Source organism: Hyla sarda, chromosome 5, assembly GCF_029499605.1.
Source record: "Hyla sarda isolate aHylSar1 chromosome 5, aHylSar1.hap1, whole genome shotgun sequence".
NCBI classification, from domain to species: domain Eukaryota; kingdom Metazoa; phylum Chordata; class Amphibia; order Anura; family Hylidae; genus Hyla; species Hyla sarda.
The window spans coordinates 302672205-302690577 of NC_079193.1; the positions used below are offsets into that span (position 1 = coordinate 302672205).

The window sequence follows — 18373 nt, forward strand, 5'->3', positions numbered from 1 at the left end:
CTATTATTAGTCTAAGTATGGGGTAAGCATGCAAAGACAGGGCCACTTGTGTATCTGGTGTCTAGGGATCATGTTTATTGACTGTACTATAGGATCTTCATTCTCTTGGCTGCTTTTGTAAATCACAGGGAGTTTTTGTTAATGTGAGAGTGCACATTAGACATTGCATCAGTGCAGTAAAGTAGGTCTCTAATGCTCTCAGGAAGTAGTAATTCAGCCATTAATTGCAAGGTAATGTGTGTTTATTAAACCATCTTCTCAGTTCCACATTGAAGAGTCTGCGCTAAAACATTTATGAGATTTTCTCTGACTGTCTTCATAAGTGGAATGTTCTTTTTATCTGTTGGAGGGAAAGTGACATTTGTCTCAGTGAAGCTGAAACTAAAATGCAGCTTACGTTTGGTAATGCGTTGCAGAAAGAGGATAAACATATACCTTATTTAACAGGAAAAATATTAAAACTCAGCAGCAATATGGAACACATCTTCGGACACTATGCCCTACTGTGTGCTGGAGAACACAGCTCTGCCAATGTGTTATGGAAATGACCATATAACTGGCGGGCACCATATGCTGAAGACCCATAAGTAGTCATCGGGATGGGCAGCTATGGAGGACTAGTCATGGTGTCATGGCTGTAATCATTCCTATTAAGGTGTGATTGATAAGCCAGAGAGTGTCCTATGTCAATCACTGCACAGAGCTCTGAGGATGACTAAAGACAGTGTTTCCCCAGCTGTTGCAAAACTACATCTCCCAAAATACAGCTGTTAGGGCATGGTGGCAATTGTAGTTTTACAACAACTAGACAGCCACAGGTTGGCGAACGCTACATTAAAGAAAATCTGACACCCTGTTCACCTGCACTTCACCGGCACTTAACCGCACTTAACCCAAGTCCTCACTTACTTACTGTACCTCACTTATGTGCTGTATTTGCAGAGTCATTGCAGGTTTATGTTCCAGCTGCATTGCCCAGCTGCGCGCAGTGGAGGTGAGGAGCCAGTTCCCCCAGCTCCCCTGCCTCCTCCACCCTGTCATAAATATGCTAATGGATGCTGGGTGTGAGTGCTCTTCTCTACGAGTGCTCAATACAAAAGGCTGAATACATTAGCATATTCATGACAGGGGCAGGCAAGAGAATATGGAGGAAGCAGGGGAGCTGGGCGAGCCGGCTTCTTGCCTCCATTGCGTAGAGCTGCGCAATGCAGCTGAAATGATAACTGGCAATAACTGTGCAAATACTGAATATATTCAAGTGAGGACTTTTTGTAAAGCTGTTCACTTGTTTTCTAACCCAGTATATTGGATTAAGTGTGGATAAACAGGGTGTTCATCTGCAGGGTGTTGTAGCTCAACATAACACCTTACTTATGTATTAGTTCTATTTTGAACCTATTAAAGGAAATCTGCCATTAGGTTGAAGTCCTCAAAACTTCTGACAGGTTCTATTTAACTTCTCTCCCATCCCCTATACAGAACTGTCATCACTTTTATTGGGATTGAACCAAAAGTCATTGTGGTGGTCCTCGTGGCTTATCCCTGTGCCACCAGCTTTTTAAATATCCCTCCCTGTTTGGGTATAGGGTGAGATCTACCGAGCTCTGTGTGCTGAGCACTTTCCTGGGCTCTCTTTTTAGTTCTAGCCGACTTCGTATTGAATATTGGAGCTGTCACTCAAAGCTGAGAGGAGATGCTGGGGAAGCACTTAATGCACTTGCAACAGTGGTGACCCGGATTATACAGAATTTTTTTTTCTAGTTTGTTTTGCAACCTGCGTGACCAGAATTTTAGGTATATTTTTGGACTAGAAACTGCTGACAAATACTCTTTTAATGTGAAGGTTTGTCATTTCATAAGAAAAGGAAAAACAAATAGTTTTTTGGAAAGCGTTTGGTTACTGGCTGGTATTAGTATTACTTTTATTCTCATGTCTGCTTGTGGACCTGCTGGTTCAGAGCTCGGACATTTCCAGTAAAGCAGGTTCCTTCTTTCTCAGCCAGTAAAATATGGCAAAAGCAGAGGTGACAACACTCACCATTTTTTTTTTCTTTCCCCTTTAGTTCATCCAAGCCATGACCTTTTTATGTTGCAGTAATGAGCCATACAGATTGTCAACCAGATTTACTAAGAGGGTTGGGCTTTTGGGTTTATACTAGTGCGGAATCTTGTTTCAGACTTGCATGATTTCCCTCTATTTGCTATGAGGATGCACCAATAGGGAAAGTTCCGACCAGCTTTTTCTTAGTAAAATTTGAGGATTTTCTGTAACTTTAATAGTAAATAGGTTGGGTTGTAGAACGTGCCCCTTTTCAGGCAGGCCACATCCCCTTTCCGGGTTTGTAATTTTTGTCGGGCATACAACTTAAAAAAAAAAAATAATAAAATAGGTTGAGTTTACAATAGTAAATCAGAGCCATTTCCTAGGTTCTTCATGGACCATAAAAGAAATATTCAGACCTGTGACTTTTCCGTGAATGGCTCCTGTGCCATCCTTGGTGTTGTGTAATTCGGTAATGGTCAGGATACCAGAGATTCACCTGTTGTCTGCTAAAGTATCTTCCATTCGATAATGCTGGCTGCCAGTGAAGTCAATGACTCATTAGGAAACCTTAATATTCTTGGTAGCCCGCAAGGTGATCAAATATTTGCATTGTGAAGTGTCTCCATTGAGTTTGAGAGCCGGGCCGGTTTTGTTTGAACTGTTATTAGGTTTGTGAATCACCTCGGCATTGCTTGGACTTCTTAACACTGTAAAAGCAAACAAGCTTCTTCATGTGAAGTTATGTACGGCGCATTCGTGGCATTTCTGTTTAGCAGCTGTGCTTTATCTATTTGTGCCGGTGAGTTTGGCTCTTTATGGCAGTGCCCATCTCATTATCAAGCCAACACACATGAAGCGGGATGTAGACATGAGATGGACGTCTATTTGCTTCTGACCAGTAGCATTACAGATAATCAGATTATGGAAACTACAGATTCTATCCAACTACTGATCGTAAACCATCTACTGAGCCAAATATTTTGTTTTTGTCAGACCGCTGGCATTAGGAAGAGTATGACTAATAGCTGCAAATCCGAAGAAACAATCAAAATGATATACACATAAAGTAGTAAGATATAAAGCACGGAGGAATCTTTATCAAGCAGGAAACTTCTTTATTCTGTCTTAGGGCTCCCTCACTTTGCTGTCGAGCTCCTTTATATGGAGCCGCATCGGCAAGTCTGTTCGGAGTGACGGGTGTTTAGCGGAGAAAAAAAGCTCTCTGCTAAACTTTGGTAAATTACTAGGTCCCGGATGGACCCCATTGAAGTTAATGGGATCAGTTAGGAACCAATGGAGTCCGTTGGGCTCCAACCCGTTTTTTTTTTGTTTGTTTTTTTGCACCATTCAGGAAGGAGCACAACAGCAATGTGAACTGAGTCTTGGCGTACAGCAGACATGAGCGGACTGGTGCAACGGGGTAGAGGGAGTATCGGACAATGGATTGTGTCTACTACTGGATGTAGTAGTGCATGACACGGTCCGTTGCCGATACTCCCTCCACCCCATTGTATTTGTCCACTCATCTGTTTGCTGTATCCCAAGATGTAATAAAGATGTTTCTTCCTTGATAAAAAAATATCTGGTGAGTGCTCCGTGAATTATATCTTACTACTGGGCGTGTATATTGCTTAAATTAAAGTATTTCTACGTTAAGCACCCAAGGAGGGTAAACGTTTATGGGATTGCTTAAGGAGTTTTACATGAAGCTGAAGTATAAACTGGGAGTTGATACATCCAGTGGTGCCGAAATTGTTCTTCTATTTCAGGTCCAGTCAAAATAGTATGTTTTGTAAGGTGCTGACGTATTGTGACAGTCGCTCTTCGTTAACGTAACCATCAGACATTATATTGTAGATACAGGCCTTTATTCTTCAGACAGACCATGGTTCTAATCTTTTATCCAGATTCTATGTGATTGCCTATCTGATATAATTCTTATCATGTATGGGTTAATAAGATTTAGTTTCCACAACCTGGCACTTTATATGTATGGTTTATCGTTTCTCTTCAGGAAGTCCTGCATACTTCCCCTTTCATACTCTGTCAGCAATCACATTAGCATTTGTACAGTCAATAGGACTTAATGTTGCAGGTGATCTGTGTTCAAGCCATCGACACTTCCTGCTTCTAGAGCAAGCGACTACTACTCCTCACATCTCCTAAATCCCAACTAGGGCTGGGCGGTATACCGGTTCATACCGAATACCACCATTTTTGTGCTGCACGATATGAATTTTAACCCATACCGCAATACCGGTTGGGCCCGGCGCTGTGCTGTCCCCACATCGGGGAACTAATCACAAGTCACCCGCGAGAGCTGCTCTGCCCCCCCAATTAATTATCAGCCCAGCGCTGTCCCCATCGGGGTAAATACTGATGTGTCACCTGTATGCGCTGCCCTCCTCATCCTCATGTTTGTTGCAGCCGCCGGCGCTGACACTCTATACCAGTGGTCTTCATCCTGCCGACCTCCAGATGTTGCAAAACTACAACTCTCAGCATGCCCGGACAGCCGTTGGCTGTCCGGGCATGCTGGGAGTTGTAGTTTTGCAACATCTGGAGGTCAGCAGGTTGAAGACCACTGCTCTATATTGTGTGGTATCCCTATGCCCGGGCTGCAAAAAATAAACAAAATAAACTTTAACTCCCCTCCCGTTGGTCCGGTACCGGCCTCATCTGCTTCCTAGTGAATGGAACGTCGGACCGCCGTCAGCCTATCACCAGCCGCAGCGATGTTCCACCTTGGCCGCTGATAGGCTGAGCCCACTGTCATGTAAGAAGACGCCCAGAGCTTCTTACATGACAGTGGGCCCAGCCTATTACCGGCCTAGGCGTAACATCGCTGCGGGCGGTGATAGGCTGACGGCGGTCCCGTCCCCAGCGCAAGTCCAACGTCGGAACATGCGTGAGTTTATTTTGTTTACCTTGCGTCTGCGCTGGCGGCGGCAACAAACAGCAAGAGGAGGGCAGCGGGTGACATGTGAGTATTTACCCCAGCGCTGGGCTGATAATTAATTTTTGGTGGGGGGGGGGGGGAGGTAGAATAGTGCAGCGCTGGGCTGATAATTAATTTTTGGTGGGGGGGGGGGGGGGGAGGTAGAATAGTGCAGCGCTGGGCTGATAATAAATTTTTGTTGGGGGGGGGGGGCAGAATAACGCAGCGCTGGGCTGAGAATTAATTTTGGGGGGGGGGGGGGAGGAAATACCGTTATATACCGTGTAACCGCCGAAAGTTACAAAAATACCGTGATACGCAGATTTGGTCATACCGCCCAGCCCTACTACCAACCCCTCGGCAGCCATAGTCAAGTGTTGTATATTGTTGACCTGCAAATAACACTGACCAGAAAGGGAAAAGCACCAGCTCTCTGTAATAGCATGGACGACATAACCTACAGAGCATTATATATAGGCGCACAGGAGTTACCATGGTTTTATAAACCTACATTGAAATGCAGAACACGGTTCCAAATCACTACAGCTGTTTTCCATTTTGTGAATGACATAACCTCTTTAATATTAAAGCATAGCCCAAAAGCTAATGTTATGTTGTGGAGTTATTTTGTGTAACATGCCTGTCACTAAGGTAATGGCGGTGTTGTCTGATCCGCAGCCAGCTCTATCATGCTTACCATGCTTTCAAAATATTCCAGTGCCCGCAAACACCACATTACTTCTGTTGGCAAAAAGATGGTTTTAGTAACATAGTAATTGGTTTCTGGGGCCAGTTCCTTCTGCTGTGATTCATTGCAAAGTTTGTTAACATAATGGCTTGTAAATTAAGTACTTTTACGTTTGTCATCATTCTTCTTTAATTACGCGGCCTGGACTGTAATTTTCTCCTTAGACTACACACTGTAAATATACCTTTTATTACAAGCTCCTAAACATTTCTCCACTGCTCACTAATGTCAGGAAAATAGATGGGCTGTATTAGCTGCTGCGTACACCAAGTATGTCTGGGGAACGGAACACTGGAGATCAAGTCCACTTACCTGGGTCTGCCAACAGGCGAACACCAACAAAGATTAAAGGGGTACTCCCGTGGAAAACATATTTTTTTAATCAGCTGGTGCCAGAAAGTTAAACAGATTTGTAAATGACTTCTATTAAAAAATCTTAATCCTTCCAGTACTTATTAGCTGCTGAATACTGGTTTTCTTTTTGGAACACAGAGCTCTCTGCTGACATCTCTGTCCATTTTAAAGAACTGTCCAGAGTAGGAAAAAATCCCCATAGCAAACATATGCTGCTCTGGACAGTTCCTAAAATGGAGAGAGATGTCAGCAGAGAGCACTGTGGTCATGATGTCAGCAGAGAGCTCTGTGTTCCAAAAAGAAAACCATTTCCTCTGTAGTATACAGAACCTAAAAAGTACTGGAAAGATTAAGATTTTTTAATAGAGGAAATTTACAAATCTGTTTAACTTTCTGGCACCAGCTGATTTAAAAAAAAAAAAAAAAAAAAAGTTTTCCACGGGAGTAACCTTTAACCCCTTAAGGACACATGACGTACTGGAACGTGATGTGTCCGCTCCCAATCTATAACGCGGGGCCATGGCGTCATAGCGGGTCGGGCCCGGCCTCTAACAACGGCCGGGACCCGTGGCTAATAGCGCAAATTTGAACGCCGCTTCTAAAGTGAAAGTGAAAGTGTGCCGGTTAGCTCAGTGGGCTGTTCGGGATAGCCACGGCATCCCGAACAGCTTACAGGACAGCGGGAGGGCCCCTACCTGCCTCCTCACTGTCCGATCGCCGAATGACTGCTCAGTGCCTGAGATCCATGCATGATCTTATGAGAAACCAGTGATCAATGGTAAAGATCAGTGTGTGCAGTGTTATAGGTCCCTATGGGAGCTATAACACTGCAAAAAAAGTGAATAAAGATCATTTAACCCTTTCCCTATTAAAAGTTTGAATCACCCCCTTTTCCCATAAAAAAAGCGCAGTGTAAATATAAATAAACATATATGGTATCACCGCATGTGGAAATGTCCGAATTATAAAAATATATCCTTAATTAAAGCGCACGGTCAATAGCGTGTGCGCAAAAAAATTCCAAAGTCCAAAATAGTGCATTTTTGGTCACTTTTATTATCATGAAAAAATGACTAAAAAGCGATCAATAAGTCCTATGAATGCAAAAATGGTACCATTAAAAACTTCAGATCACGGCGCAAAAAATGAGCCCTCATACCGCCCCATACACGGAAAACTAAAAAAGTTATAGGGGTCAGAATTGACAATTTTAAACGTTTAAATTTTCCTGCATGAAGTTATGATTTTTTCCAGAAGTACGACAAAATCAAACCTATATAAGTAGGGAATCATTTTAATCGTATGGACCTACAGAATAAAGATAAGGTGTCATTTTTACCAAAAAATGTACTACGTAGAAACGGAAGCCCCCAAAAGTTACAAAACTGCGTGTTTTTTTTTTCAATTTTGTCTCGCAATGATTTTTTTTTCCGTTTCACCGTAGATTTTTGGGCAAATTGACTGATATCATTACAAAGTAGAATTGGTGGCGCAAAAAATAAGCCAGCATATGGATTTTTAGGTGCAAAATTGAAAGAGTTAGGATTTGCGAAAATGCGAAAATGCAAAAACGGAAAAAACCCCGGTCCTTAAGGGGTTAAATTTGAACATACCGCATCAGAAAACAACCCTATAGATCTGTACTGTACATATCTGTCATGTAGGGCTGAAAGCCTGCTTTGAATCCATATTTTGCCCCCATTTTATAGGCAAATTCCCCCCAAAATGCCCAAAATACCCTGAGATGTTAGCTGGGAGCAATAGTGAAATATGAAGTGCTATACCTACATGGCTTTTTTTTTTTTTCATCCTTTTAGTGGCATTTTTAGGCTCAGTGGCAGTATCTCAGCATGCTCTGGGTATTGCCTTCTTTTTTAGGAAGTTGTGGCATTTGTCCTTCTATAGCTATGTTCACACAGCGGAATATTCCCCACGGACATTCCGCTGCAGTAGAGTCTGATTGATTTCGATGGGATTCTGCTGCACTGTTCACATGGCAGAATTCTTGCGGCAGATGTTTCCACTGCGGAAATCCTGATTCCCGAATGTCTATTCTTTCTGCGGATTCCGCTCAGGAATGCATTGCCGTCTATGAGACGGTGCATTTCTGAGCGCCTGCCAGATCGGGCAAATGTGCGGAATGTCCACCCGTGTTTTCTACGGACAGACATTGTGCACGTTTTTGGCCATGTGAATCAGGCCTATAGGTGTTCACTTGTAAGAAGATAAAATGCTAAATAAAAAAATGCCTGTACAAGTACACACTATTTTTACTGGGGGAGGGACAGTTTTTTGGACTGCCTCTGAGAAACAAGCAATTGCTGCTCTGATTCGCAGCGGATGGTAGCATTAGGGTGACTCTTCACCTACATTTTAACACAATTTTCTTTTGTTGCTGCAGAATTTCACTACATTGTCAGCTGTACCATTGTAATGAAAAGTTTAAAAAAAAATCATGTTTGCAATTAGAGATGAGCGAATTTACAGTAAATTCGATTCGTCATGAACTTCTCGGCTCGGCAGTTGATGACTTATCCTGCATAAATGAGTTCGGCTTTCAGGTGCTCCCGTGGGCTGGAAAAGGTGGATACATTCCTAGGAAAGATTCTCCTAGGACTGTATTCACCTTTTCCAGCCCACGGGAGCACCTGAAAGCCGAACTCATTTATGCAGGATAATACATCAACTGCCGAGCCGAGAAGTTCGTGACGAATCGAATTTACTGTAAATTCGCTCATCTCTATTTGCAATGTCTGAAAAACAGCCATTTATTTATCATCTATAGCAGTGGTCTTCAACCTGCGGACCTCTAGATGTTACAAAACTACAACTCCCAGCATGCCCGGACAGCCGTTGGCTGTCCGGGCATGCTGGGAGTTGTAGTTTTGCAACATCTGGAGGTCCGCAAGTTGAAGACCACTGATCTATAGTATGCTTTATCCCTTACTTTCCCCAGATTTATGATACCTACTGCTTTCCTCAATTGCTTTGATAATTGTAGCAATGATGTAGCTAAATCCATTTTTCAGTGAATGATAATTTCAATTAGAGATCGACCGATATCGATTTTTTTTTAGTGCCGATACCGATAATCTTTGGAGGTTAGGGCCGATACCGATAATCTTTGGAGGTTAGGGCCGATACCGATAATCTTTGGAGGTTAGGGACGATACCGATAATCTTTGGAGGTTTGGAGGACCTATACTCCGGTATAAGTTATCGGCTATTTATCCCCCCGCGACACCGCTGCAGACCATTGATTTAAAGCGGGCGCTTTAAATCAATGAACTGCAGCAGCTTTTGCTGTGCCAGAGACCGCCGCTACCACCCGCTTCTCTCCCCCTGTCTGTCCTGGGGTCCTCCTGAGTCCTAACACCACCGCCCTGGCCAGAGACCGCCGCTGCCCCATTGCCTCCCCCATCCCTGGTTTTATAATTACCTGTTCCCGGGTCCGGGTCTGCGCTACTTCTGGCTCCGGCGGCGTCCTCCTGAGCTGTCACTGTGTGCACTGACGGTGACGTTGCGTTGAGGACGTCACTCGTCATTGCGCAGCGTACAGCGTAACACAGGACGCCGCAGGAGCCAGAAGTAGCCCGGGCCCCGGGAACAGGTAATTATAAAATCGGGGATGGGGGAGGCAATGGGGCAGGGGCGGTGTGGCTGGGGGGGGGGGCGGATTATCGGCAAGGTAATTGCCGATACCGATAACGTCCAAAATCGTGAATATCGGCCGATAATATCGGCCAAACGGATAATCGGTCGATCCCTAATTTCCATACACAAACATTGCCCATAAAATTGCACAGCAGAGTATCCACCAAACAAACGCCCAGTGTGAACCTGACCTAGATAGTCCAAGTGTCCAAACTAGTTAAGTCACTTTATATAAGCTCCTTGTATTTTGCCAGCATGGTGGTTCCCGGTTGTTTAAAGCATTGCCCTGCTCTGGTTTCTAACCCACGGTGATAATTTATGGGCACATTAGTCACACATGGTATGGCCCTTTCTTAAGTGCTTTTGTTTGTAGTGGACACAAGGGTCAGAACCTACAATTACTCCCACTGGTGTGAGGCCTGTCACTTCTACTACGCAGAGCGGAAAAGTCTACCGTGATATAATAACTGGCTTTGATGGATGTGAAGTAGATATTAATTTCCTTAAACTTGACCTAGTGGCTCGGGAGGCTGATTAAGATTTAAGAATAAGGCCGGCTAATTTGTTCTTTAAAGGCTTTAGTTAAACTCACAATGGACTGGCTGCTATGACAAGCTGTGTTTGGAAGATAGCCTGCAGAGATAAGGGATGAAATATAGGCTATCATCAGATTAGGATGCTTTGTGCTGGTGATTTCCTAATGTCTTACTCATTATGAAAGAGATAAGTGGGAGTAGTGAGACTGCTGTGCTACGTGTTGTGGGGCTTGTGTAGGGCCCATTGCTTAGATAAATAATTGTAGCAATGTGCCACTCACAGTGAAGATAGGTAAGTGTAGTAGACATTATCTGATTTGGCTGTCGGCTATGCAGTGTTCTCCACTCGGAAGCTGGCAGAGTGCTGAAATAAAGCTGTAGAGCTCATGTTCATGCGGTGAACATTTTACTTATCTATGCTTTCTTTTGGTTATTGTTTGTATGCTTTGTAACACTGTCTATACCTGCAGCTCTCTAGGTATATATTAACATTGGCCAGCATTTATCATTGTAGGTGTAAGTGAAGCATTTCTCATTGTAGATGTAAGTGAAGCATTTATCATTGTAGGTGTAAGTGAAGCATTTATCATTGTAGTGTAAGTGAAGCATTTCTCATTGTAGGTGTAAGTGAAGCATTTCTCATTGTAGATGTAAGTGAAGCATTTCTCATTGTAGGTGTAAGTGAAGCATTTCTCATTGTAGTGTAAGTGAAGCATTTCTCATTGTAGGTGTAAGTGAAGCATTTCTCATTGTAGTGTAAGTGAAGCATTTCTCATTGTAGGTGTAAGTGAAGCATTTCTCATTGTAGTGTAAGTGAAGCATTTCTCATTGTAGGTGTAAGTGAAGCATTTCTCATTGTAGTGTAAGTGAAGCATTTCTCATTGTAGGTGTAAGTGAAGCATTTCTCATTGTAGGTGTAAGTGAAGCATTTCTCATTGTAGGTGTAAGTGAAGCATTTCTCATTGTAGGTGTAAGTGAAGCATTTCTCATTGTAGGTGTAAGTGAAGCATTTCTCATTGTAGGTGTAAGTGAAGCATTTCTCATTGTAGGTGTAAGTGAAGCATTTCTCATTGTAGGTGTAAGTGAAGCATTTCTCATTGTAGGTGTAAGTGAAGCATTTCTCATTGTAGGTGTAAGTGAAGCATTTCTCATTGTAGGTGTAAGTGAAGCATTTATCATTGTAGATGTAAGTGAAGCATTTATCATTGTAGGTGTAAGTGAAGCATTTATCATTGTAGGTGTAAGTGAAGCATTTATCATTGTAGGTGTAAGTGAAGCATTTTTCTACACCTTTTTTGTGTGCTGGTAAAGTGTAGAAGCACCAAATTTATTAATTTGATAAATTTTTCACAGGTCACATTTTCTGAAATATCTCTCTTCACATACACCATGGCCGACATTTATCATTGTCTTTTGACTGTTTTTTTGTGTCTACAAAAGGCGCAAAAAAGGAGCAAGCAGGGTTTTTTGCGCCTTTTGGTTTACACATTTCTGCTCATTTTTTGTTGTATTCCATTGATTTTGGCAATACACATGATATGGAAGGGTTTTATGAACTGCGCCTTTTTGTGAAAAGGCGCAAAGCCACTGAAAAGTCTCTAAAACTACACCAGCCCAGACTTAGCTTAGCTTTTTGCTGTATGTGAAGAGAGAAATTTGAGAAAATGTGACCTGCACAAAATGTATCAAATGCCCTGTGACCATTTAATAAAGCTGGTGCTCCTACACATTAACAGCACACAAAAAAGTGTAGAAAAATGCTTCACTTACACCTACAATGATAAATGCTTCACTTACACCTACAATGATAAATGCTTCACTTACACCTACAATGATAAATGCTTCACTTACACCTACAATGGTAAATGCTGACCCATAAAGCTAAGCTAAGTCTGGGCTGGTGTAGTTATAGAGACTTTTCAATGGCTTTGCGCCTTTTTTGCGCCTTTTCAAAAAAAGGCAAAGTAAATAAAACCCTTCCATATCAAGTGTATTGCCAAAATCAGTGGATTACAATTCAAAATCAGCAGAAATGTGTAAACCAAAAGGCGCAAATAAACCCTGCTTGCGTCTTTTTTGCGCCTTTTGTAGATGCAAAAATCTGACTAAAGTCAATGATAAATGTCGGCCATAGAGCAGAGTTTATGTGGATTTGTGCAGGTGAAGTCCACAGTGGATTACAGTGGCAAGAACATAGATGAGATTTTAACAAAGATTTTGCTATAGATTACCTGTGGATCCACAGTTAAAGGGGTATTCCAGGAAAAAACTTTTTTTTTATATATATATCAACTGACTCCAGAAAGTTAAACAGATTTGTAAATTACTTCTATTAAAAAATCTTAATCCTTTCAGTACTTATGAGCTTCTGAAGTTAAGGTTGTTCTTTTCTGTCTAAGTGCTCTCTGATGACACGTGTCTCGGGAACCGCCCAGTTTAGAAGAGGTTTGCTATGGGGATTTGCTTCTAAACTGGGCGATTCCCGAGACACGTGTCATCAGAGAGCACTTAGACAGAAAAGAACAACCTTAACTTCAGAAGCTCATAAGTACTGAAAGGATTAAGATTTTTTTAATAGAAGTCATTTACAAATCTGTTTAAATTTCTGGAGCCAGTTGATATATAAAAAAAATTTTTTTCCTGGAATACCCCTTTAAGTCTATCGCTGTGAAGTAGATTTTACATCTATTGATATTTATTTTTCTTTTCTTTTTTTTGCAGAAAAATCTGTATGGTCTAGTGCAGTGGTCTTCAACCTGCAGACCTCCAGATGTTACAAAACTACAATTCCCAGCATGCCCGGACAGCCAAGGGCTGTCCGGGCATGCTGGGAGTTGTAGTTTTGCAACATCTGGAGGTCCGCAGGTTGAAGGCCACTGGTCTAGTGCATAGATTTTCCTGCAAATTGTGGGCCTATTTTGTGGTGCTGCAATCCCCACAGAAACTAACTTGGAAATAGTCTTGAGATCAAGATGAAAACTTCATTCTAGTAAGATACCAATAACACATTTCGGGGCAATCCCTTTCGTCAGATTGGCATTTATACAGGACGGAATTGCTGCAGATTTTACTTTATGCATTTTCTCTGGTAAAATCTGAAGCTGAATATTAGAGATGAGCGAACTTACAGTAAATTCGATTCGTCACGAACTTCTCGGCTCGGCAGTTGATGACTTTCCCTGCATAAATTAGTTCAGCTTTCAGGTGCTCCCGTGGGCTGGAAAAGGTGGATACAGTCCTAGGAAAGAGTCTCCAGCCACCGGAGCACCTGAAAGCTGAACTAATTTATGCAGGATAAGTCAACAACTGCCGAGCCGAGAAGTTCGTGACGAATCAAATTTACTGTAAATTCACTCATCTCTAGTCAATATAGTAAAAGGCAAGTGCATGAAGTTTTACAAAATCCCATGGTAGTTTTGGGTATCTTGGGTATTACAACTGGAAGTTTTGTATGCATCTCCCTAATGTTGTACCTGGCCATCTTGTGTCCCCCTTTTAGGTAGTTTACCCCCCTACACTTTGTTCATTGTGGCATTTGTAAAGGGTGGGCCATTTATATGGATACACCTTAATAAAATGGGAATGGTTGGTGATATTAACTTCCTGTTTGTGGCACATTAGTATATGTGAGGGGGGAAACTTTTCAAGATGGGTGGTGACCATGGTGGCCATTTGGAATCCAACTTTTGTTTTTTCAGTAGGAAGAGGGTCATGTGACGCATCAAACTTATTGGGAATTTCACAAGAAAAACAATGATGTGCTTGGTTTTAACGTAACTTTATTCTTTCATGAGGTATTTACAAGTTTCTGACCACTTATAAAATGTGTTCAATGTGCTGCCCATTGTGTTGGATTGTCAATGCAACCCTCATCTCCCACTCTTCACACACTGATAGCAACACCACAGGAGAAATTCTAGCACAGGCTTCCAGTATCCGTATACACTGCTATATACTACTATATACACCGCAGGAGAAATGCTAGCACAGGCTTCCAGTATCCGTATACACTGCTATATACTACTATATACACCGCAGGAGAAATGCTAGCACAGGCTTCCAGTATCCGTAGTTTCAGGTTCTGCACATCTCGTATCTTCACAGCATTGACAATTGCCTTCAGATGACCCCAAAGATAAAAGTCTAAGGGGGTCAGATCGGGAGACCTTGGGGCCATTCAACTGGCCCACGACGACCAATCCACTTTCCAGGAAACTGTTCATCTAGGAATGCTCGGACCTGACACCCATAATGTGTGGTGCACCATCTTGCTGGAATATCTCAGGGAACGTGCCAGCTAGTGCATAAAGAGGGAAACACATCATCATGTAGCAATTTCACATATCCAGTGGCCTTGAGGTTTCCATTGATGAAGAATGGCCCCACTATCTTTGTACCCCATATACCACACCATACCATACATTTTTGTGTTCCAACAGTCTTGGAGGGATCTATCCAATGTGGGTTAGTGTCAGACCAATAGCGGTGGTTTTGTTTGTTAACTTCACCATTCACATAAAAGTTTGCCTCATCACTGAACAAAATCTTCTGCGTAAACTGAGGGTCCTGTTCCAATTTTTGTTTTGCCCATTCTGCAGCACCTGAAACTACGGATACTGGAAGCCTGTGCTAGCATTTCTCCTGCGGTGTATATAGTAGTATATAGCAGTGTATACAGATACTGGACGCCTGTGCTAGCATTTCTCCTGCGGTGTATATAGCAGTATATAGCAGTGTATACGGATACTGGAAGCCTGTGCTAGCATTTCTCCTGCGGTGTATATAGTAGTATATAGCAGTGTATACGGATACTGGAAGCCTGTGCTAGCATTTCTCCTGCGGTGTTGCTATCAGTGTGTGAAGAGTGGGAGAAGAGGGTTGCATTGACAATCCAACACAATGGGCAGCACAATGAACACATTTTATAAGTGGTCAGAAACTTGTAAATAACTCATGAAAGAATTAAGTTATGTTAAAACCAAGCACACCATTGTTTTTCTTGTGAAATTCCCAATACGTTTGATGTGTCACATGACCCTCTTCCTATTGAAAAAACAAAAGTTGGATTCAAAATGTCCGACTTCAAAATGGCCGCCATGGTCACCATCCATCTTGAAAAGTTTCCCCCCTCACATATACTAATGTGCCACAAACAGGAAGTTAATATCACCAACCATTCCCATTTTATTAAGGTGTATCCATAAAAATGGCCCACCCTGTAGATTGTTTCCCTTTGATGGAAGGTTATGGGGAAAGATCAGGCTCAATATGGCGGATCCTTTGTTTACAAAGTCCAGCTGCCACCATACGCACGACAGCAGAGGGGTACTGTCACACTTGACTGCCATGTTTCTAAAATATATGGTCATCAGTTAAAGGGGTACTCTGGTGGGAAAACTTTTTTTTTAAATCAACTGGTGCCAGAAAGTTAAACAGATTTGTAAATTACTTCTATTAAAAAATCTTAACCCTTCCAGTACTTATTAGCTGCTGAATACTACAGCATAATAAAATAAAACCACAATTACATAGTGTTTTTGGGCCATACCAACTATGAACCCATTGACTTGAGTAGACCAGAGGTGGTCTTTTAGTTTATAGTGGCCTGTCACCCAGACATACGCTTTTTTGAGTAGTAGAGTCCCACAAAAATGTATATTCTCAGGAAAGACCAAATATAATTGCTAGTAGATCGTTTGTCTTCCAAAGTCCATTAGTATGCCATGGTATACATCTCAATACCTTTTTCGGTGGTATTCCAACAAATACTGATGATGTAAATCGGGGCTGAAAAGTATGCGTTTATTGTCCCCGTAACTTTATAATAAAGTTGCAGACCTCATTTAGAAGTTTCCGTAATAAAGGGGTAGCCCCATGCCCCAGCGTTCTGAACATTTTGTTCAGAACGCTTGGAGCGAACGGCCGTGATCGTGACGTCATGGCCATAACTCTCATGATGTCACTTATCGAAGAAAATTCACACTGAAGACGTGTTCGTTTTAAAATTGCTTTTAGTAAATTCTTAATAATTCGTACAAACTTGGTGGATGTTCCACTTTTTTCAATTGCATTTGTTACAAAATAGTACTTCACCCCAAGTGCTCACTAAAGAACGTCCGACATCTCCTGATCCAGCTGCCGATCTATCTTCGCCCTAGCACAGGGCAGCTGGATCAGATGTCGGACGTTCTTTAGTGAGCACTTGGGGTGAAGTACTATTTTGTAACAAATGCAATTGAAAAAAGTGGAACATCCACCAAGTTTGTACGAATTATTAAGAATTTACTAAAAGCAATTTTAAAACGTACACATGTGTTCAGTGTGAATTTTCTTCGATATTGAATACTGCTTTGAATGGGTTGAGCCCCCAGTTATTCACGCGCATACCCCAGTGCATTCTTGGTTTACTATTTAATAATTATATGGACTTCTCATGATGTCACGCCACATCCCCTCCATTCATGTCTATGGGAAGGGGCGTGACGACAGTCACGCCCCTTCCCATAGACATGAATGGAGGGGATGTGGCCATGATGTCACGATCACGCCCGTCTGCTCCAAGCGTTCTGAACAAAATGTTTAGAACGCTGGGGCACGGGAGTACCATAGTGAGCCATATATGTTAGTTGAATTAGTGCTGGGCGGTATACTGGTATGAACCGGATACCGTTTTAGTTTTTTCCTCCCACGGTATGGATTTTTGCCCATACTGCTATACCGGTCGGGCCCCTCCCCCACCCTCCGAGTCAATAAAAAAAAAATTAAACTTACCCGTAATGGGGGTGGTCCGGGCCATCCATCCTTCCTGTAGTGTCCGGCGGCATTCCAGGTGGAGGGTGAACCGGTCCGGGCTGTCCTTCTTCTCCACTCCAGGCAGGCTCCGGCCTAGTACGCTGCATAGACGCCGTGACGTCAGGTGCGTCGCTGCACACGGGCGTAACTGCGCAGCGGCGTCTATGCAGCGTTACTAGGCCGGAGCCTGCCCGGAGTGGAGAAGAAGGACCCCCGGAGAAGGACAGCCCGGACCGGTTCACCCTCCACCCGGAATGCCGCCGGACACTACAGGAAGGATTGATGGCCCGGACCACCCTCCCCGGACGGTCCCTGCAGCAACTGGGAAGGTGAGTCAGGGTTCTGGGATGGACAGGGGTCTGTATAATATTCTATACCTACAGTAGGCCCTCCAGCTGTTGCAAAACTACAACTCCCAGCATGCCCGGACAGCAAACGGCTGTCCGGGCATGGTGGGAGTAGTAGTTTTGCAACAGCTGGAGGCACCCCTAGTTGGGAAACACTGACCTATACTATACACTACTATATAGTCCAACATGCTGGGAGTTGTAGTTTTGCAACAGCTTGAGGCTGTAGGGTTGTTTGTTACATCTATTTAAAAGAATACTCCACTGCCCCAGTGTTCAGATCATTTAGTTCCAAAAGCCCATTTAGTTCCGCTACGCCACCTACGCAAGTCTCAATGTAAAAAAAAAAATACCGTGAAATACTGCAATACTTTAGAAAAATACCGTGATACTCATTTTTGGTCATATCGCCCAGCACTAAGTTGAATGGACAACTACCTTGCAAACTAAAGTACGTGCATGTGGCCCTGTAGTCCTTCTCAGGCACATTCAGACATGACAAGCAGTTTAGTGGGGCCCTCTGCACCGGCCTCCATATAGCAGATGCCTAAGTTACACGTTTTCTGTCCGGGTGACAGATTCCACATAGTCATGGCCTCGATTGTCGATGAACTGATGGGGAAAGAGACCCAGCTTGAGGTACAAAGTAGCATTCGCTTTCTGTTCACTTCCCTCTTCCTGTGTAGCAAAATGACATTTTAAAAGCACGTAATTTTATATATCATACATCATGTCTTGCTGAAAGTAGGAAGTGTAATGGCAAGAATGACTCGATGGCGAGAATGACTCGAACCTTTATCTTCAGCAAAAACCATGACCTTTCAGAACTTCCAAACCTAGGGGAGTAACATCATTGGGGGCCGGTGCCTCTGCCTATTCTATTCCTTCATTGTAACATACTTGGAAGACTGTCAGAAGATGATGCAAAATGGACACCTATATGGCAATTGTTATGAGAAA

General features: G+C 42.8%; 1 protein-coding gene and 1 long non-coding RNA gene across 8 annotated transcripts in view; one reads left to right on the top strand and one right to left on the bottom strand.

Annotated features, from left to right (window-relative positions):
- The window catches only part of NCOA2 (nuclear receptor coactivator 2), a 255534-nt gene that overhangs the window by 125397 nt on the left and 111764 nt on the right, over positions 1-18373 (top strand). The gene's annotated exons all lie outside the window — the stretch shown is intronic.
- On the bottom strand, positions 69-18286 carry LOC130274145 (uncharacterized). The gene is made up of 3 exons (XR_008844260.1): positions 17852-18286; positions 5680-5723; positions 69-340 (listed from the first exon to the last, which is right to left on the bottom strand). It is a non-coding gene; the product is annotated as an uncharacterized LOC130274145 (long non-coding RNA).